At 39.6% G+C, this 5661-nt stretch overlaps 1 non-coding gene across 1 annotated transcript; it reads right to left on the reverse strand.

Moving 5' to 3' along the window:
* Positions 1-5221: 5221 nt before the first annotated feature.
* LOC128572213 (small nucleolar RNA SNORA11) lies at positions 5222-5350 on the reverse strand. Its single transcript, XR_008376118.1, has one exon. It is a non-coding gene; the product is annotated as a small nucleolar RNA SNORA11 (small nucleolar RNA).
* Between the last annotated feature and the right edge of the window lie 311 nt (positions 5351-5661).

Raw genomic sequence — 5661 nt, forward strand, 5'->3', positions numbered from 1 at the left:
AATGTAGTACTGCTTCTGAAAGTTAGAAATTGCTAGGATGTGACTACCCCATATTTTAAGGGAAGTGGAGTGCTGGCCTGATATATAGCTACATGTAATGTTTTACTCCCCTCAAAAGATGATGACGTCTTCAAAGTGAAAACTGCCTTTTTTCTTCTTTGCGTCCCCTTCAGGTGCCTACTGAGGCTCTCCACGGGGATGTGATAATTGATTGAATAAAGTTATGAAGATTAAAATGACAGAATTAGGAAGAAGCAAAGGACTACAAGTCCCAAGATTCCCTGGATTTTTCTTCAGAGTGGGCCTCAGACCTCAGCAAAAAAGAGAGATACCTGCAGATAATAAGGGCTAGTACCGTCTTCTCACTTCCATACTGCAGTGCTGACTTAGGACAGAAAAGTAACTGAAGGTGTATGTGGCTGGCGCCTTAGCCGCTTGAGCCACGGGCACCGAGCTCTAAACCCTATTTCTTAAGGTTAAATACTGATTTTCTTATCTTAGATGTCCTCTGCAAATCTTTTTACCTTCAGTTACTTTTCCTGGTGGGTTCGAATCTAGCCCAGGCCTGCCAAACGACGATGACGGCTGCAACCAAAAAAAAAAAAAAAATAGCCGGGCATTGTGGCAGGCGCCTGTAGTCCCAGTTACTTGGGAGGCTGAGGCAGGAGGATCGTTTGAGCCCAGGAGTTGTAGGTTGCTGGAAGAAGTGATGCCACAACACTCTACCCAGAGCGACAGCTTGAGGCTCTGTCTCAAAAAAAAAAAGAAAGAAAGAAAAGGAAAAAAGAAATAGGATTTAGAGCTTACATCATGATTTGCGCCATATCATTCTTTCCTGGGAACCAAGATTAATGTCTTGAAATCTTGATTTTGAGGTTTCATTCTATTTCCCTATCAATAGGTTTACCTGGAGTTTTTAAAAACTGCTTAATAGAAATTAAGACCTTTTATTTCTGCTTACTACTCTCATTTTTGTCAAATTGCATAGACATTCAGTCAGTGACCAGAATTATCTCCAGGGCTCTCTTGTTCTGCTTGTCCTCTGTGCCTTCAGATAGCTCTGTTAGGCCACAGGGCTCACAGAAGTCACATCCCAGGTCCACCCCTTTCCGGCAGTGTGACCTTAACTGGGATGAGCTGAGTCCTGTCATCTACTCTGACACACATGAACATCTCTGATCCTCCATTTCTACGTAAGTTAAAGGCACTAACAATACCTCCACTAGATGACTTAAAAAGAATCAGAAGGATGAAACGAGATGCGTGTGAAACACTTTATATACTGTAAAATCCTATGTAGATGGAAATTACAGCTTGTAAATAATGTCATCAGCCTATATTGCAGGGGTTCTCAACCTTCCTAATGCCACAGGCCTTTAATACAGTCCAAAGGGGTCGCGACCCACAGGTTGAGAACGGCTGCTGTATTGCATTCCCCTTTTGCAGGGGAAGCAGAAAAGTCAAATTATTTATCATGGCTTTGGGTTAAAGATGGCAGATTGAACCTACACTTTTGCTTTTGCCTCATCCTGAAAGCCCAAAACAATGGCAACAAAGCAAAGTGGAATTAACCCACCAAAACAAAGAATGGGAGAGGAGGCAAGAACGACAGGTGGTTGGAAGTAAAAAAATCAGGTAATGGTGTAAGAGTGGCAACTGACCCAACCTAGCAAGGAAAAATTAATCCTTAGCCAGCATTTGAGAGCCCGAGAAGCACCCTGATCTGTGCCAGAGGACTCAGGAGCTGGGGGTCAAAGTGGGCTGCAACTTGGAGGATCAGTTAAATAAACTGCCCCTTCCTTCAAATCATTCTCTCTCCACTTAGTTGAGGTGAAGAGAGGCCTCTTGTCTACTCTGGCTAAAGATGAGAGGTTAATTATCTGGCAATAGACTAGAAGGTGTCCCCACTTGTGGGGGCTCAGGTACAACTAAGTTTGGGCATGCCATGTTGAACCTGAACTTAAGCGGCAGTGTAAATAATGAATGTTGAAACATCTCAACCCTTTTCCCCCACTCAGCTCTTGAAGCATTGACAGTCAAACTTTTACCTTTCAGATAGAAGATGTAAAAAAATCTTCTCTGAAGAATCGGACCAGACCAGGAGAAAAGACCTTAACTCTGTCATTGAAGGTTACCCAATAACATGGTCCAGCAGCTAACTAGAGTTAACAAGCCTCACCCACATGACTGGAACTTCCACTACATTTAAAATGATGCCCACAAAATAAATAAATAAATAAAATAAAATAAAAATAAAATGATGCCCACTTTTAAGTATGAGTAGAGAAACAGAGACCACCATGAAACTGAAGAAATTATCTAATAGAAAACAAGTAACAGAAAAACACTTCCACGAAGATTGTACAAATATCTGAAGACTTAAAAAAAAAAACCTATCAATAACATTCTCAGAGCAAAGAGATAGAGTATCTTTAAAATAAGAACAGGATGCTGTAGGGATATTAAGGAATATTAAGAAAACAAAAAATGAATTCTCAAAAATTAAAAATAGTAAAAAAGATTTAATAGAAAGAATAAAAATATAAAATTGATAAATTCTCTCCAAAAGGAGAATGAAAAGACAAGGAGATGAAAAAGGTTGAGAGAGGAAAGATGAGAAAATTAGATTAGTCCAGGGACATTTATTATTCATAAAATAAAGTTCCAATGGGAATGAAGAGAGAAAAGAGTGGGGGAAGAAATAGAGGAAGAAACCAACAGCATTTCCCAGAAGTGAAGGGCTTCGGTTTCCAGATTGAATGGGCCCTGTATGTGTCAACGTAAAAAATGAATATAGACCCAGACTAAAGCACATCATTGTGAAATCTCAGGACAAAAGAAAAATACTATAGGCTTCCACAGAAGGGGAAAAATGGTTTCGTAAATCAATTGTGAAGCAGAATCTTTAGCTTTCTCAATAGCACTCAGGAGTCAAAAATAACCAACTAAAGCCTTCAAAATTCAAAAGAGGATTATTTCCTCTCTAGAATTGTATTATCAGCTACACCACAAAATGTCAGTAAAATAAAATAAAATATTGATTTACAATAAAGCAATATTTTTTAAATGCTCAAATATACAAAGCTCTAGGAAAAAAATAACTACTTCTAAGGAAAATGGCAGATATTCCCTACCCAAATGAGGACAAGAATTAAATAAATCAAGAATTAAAAAGCCTTTGGAATACAAAGAATTCCATACAAGAGACACAAAGAAAATTTTCATTGTCATAAGGAGATCCCAGGACGACAATTGTGCAAAAGGGTCCAAGAATATTGGAGTGGATCAGAGGATCCGTGAGTGATATCTTCAAGGAGATGAAATTGGTGGACTATTCAATATGCTTCAACATGCTGAGATTTAGATGTTTGTGGGTAGAATTTAGAGTGAATCGGTGATAAAAATTAAATAATTAGAAAATTAAGCCAACAACGCACAAGAAAGTCTATTATCAACTCTTAAGAAGTTGGAAAGGAAATGTGACTTTAGTAAACAATGTGTCTCAGCTGTAAACAGCATTTGGTTGCCATAATACTGTTAACAATAAATATGTATCTAGCCGAAAGTCTGACAGAACTATGCTGGGAGGACAGGAGGACAGAAAGGTGGTGTTAGTTCAAGTATGGGGGTGGGAGGGTGGTGGTGGTGAGTGTTGGTAGTAAAAAAAGAGCTGAATCCTCATCTCCCAGGATCAGATTCAATGGCAACGTCTTAGATTAACAGTATAAACATGATAGTTAGAAATGTAACTAAATAAATGGCCAGCAGAGTTGAAAGTGATAACCTCTAAGAGTGCAAAACGTGTGTTATGTGTCGTGGGTAGTCACTGATTATGAGAGATTTTGTGCCTATGTAACTTCAATGTAACTCTCAACTAAACTTCTTAAAAGGTCAACTAAATTGCAAACTGTAGTTTTGATACAAAGGATAAAATTATTTCTCATCTCTAATGTTTTCTTCATTCATTGGATTACGCAACTTGCCCCATTTCTAAGCACTTGAAATACTGAATATGTTATTGAGCAATCAATGGGCTCACTGCCCAACGTGCATAGATGCCAAGACCATGGCACTGGCCTTTGAGAAAAGAAAAACTTCATTGCAAGTCGACCAGCAATGAGACAAGAGAAAATGCTCGAATCTGTCTCCCCAAGTGGGAGGGAGGGCTGAGTTGAGTTGTATAAGCGTGGCGTAATGAGAGGCATGATCTGACTGCACTTTGCAATGAGGTAACACTGGGAGGCATGATCTGGCTGGATCCTGCCATGAGGTGATGCTGAGGTTGGATCTGATTACATTCTGGATCCTGCCATGTGTCTACTTCTTAATTCTGTCCCTCCTCCTTGTCCCCAGCACTTTGGTTCTCCCCCATTGCATGCTTGGTTCATCAGGGCATACTTAGGTTATGTGACCTTCAACCTGGTGGTCCAAATCAAATGAAAAACAACTCACAACTTTGTTAGATAAAACTTGAGCCAGATCCGTCTAGTGTGGTTACAAATAAACAGACAATGGCAAGAACTTACATAAAAATGGAACTTTGGCCCACAATCTGCAGCAACCCAACCGGCTCGAAAAGTCCAATCATTATCTGTAATAACCAGTTCCTGAAGGCAGCATGCTGTGAGTGAGACCTGTAGGAAGTCAGACTGCCTTCCTACAACCTGTCCAGGAAATCAGACAGTAACCACTGCAGCATTCAACCCCAAGTGGACAGAATGTGATTAGCCACTGTCAGCTTCCCTAATTTTTGTCCCTGCTTACAACAATCAGAGAAAGTCAAATATACCTCTCTAACCAATCACATGGGATGCCCTGCTCCTAGTTAGCCCCCTACAGCTTCCCTAAGACAACAGCCTCCAGTTACCTCATTTCAAGGTGCCATCAGATTATGCCTCATCACCTGAAGCCTTCCTTTTGTCCACTTTACAGCTTGTCCTCTCCTCTGCCTGCCTTTGAGTCTCAGCAAAATTCAAGTGATGGTGGCTGACTCCCTTGCTCTAGCAAGTTCTGAATCAATGTTCTTTGCTCATTCTCATTCAGTTGGTCTTTATTTATTTGCAAACATTATTTTGAGGCATTGCAAATTTTCTTTATGGGGGGGCATGATTTTCAAATATTTTATTGGGCAATTTTTTAAACATACAGTACACTTGAAATAATTCAGAATTATATAGTGATCACATCCACCACATATATTTTATAAATTTTTTTCTTCTTCACATGTAGAGAATTTGTTCATAGGAAGGCCAGAAGTTTTGTGCCACTCATTACAATGACCCCAGATTCCTGTTGGGTATGTTATAAACAGAGGAGCCATTCTTCAGGCCCCCTGCTCTGAGTGCACCCGTAGAGGAATTGCAAATTTTCAAAGATTGAAAACCACTTTGCCAAGAATTTATGCCCACTAAACTGATAATCCATGTTCAAGGAGATTTAATAATTTTAAGAAAATGTACATTGGAAGGGAGTATGGAGAAACCTCAAAGAACTCAACCAAGATCTCCCATTTGATCCTGAAATCCCATTACTGGGCATCTATCCAGAAGGAAAAAAAAAACCTTTTATTATAAAGACACCTGTACTAAGCCGTTCATCGCAGCCCAATTTACAATTGCCAAAATGTGGAAACAACCTAAATGTCCTTCAACCCAGCAATGG

The sequence above is a fragment of the Nycticebus coucang genome, chromosome 19 (assembly GCF_027406575.1).
Source record: "Nycticebus coucang isolate mNycCou1 chromosome 19, mNycCou1.pri, whole genome shotgun sequence".
NCBI classification, from domain to species: Eukaryota; Metazoa; Chordata; class Mammalia; order Primates; family Lorisidae; genus Nycticebus; species Nycticebus coucang.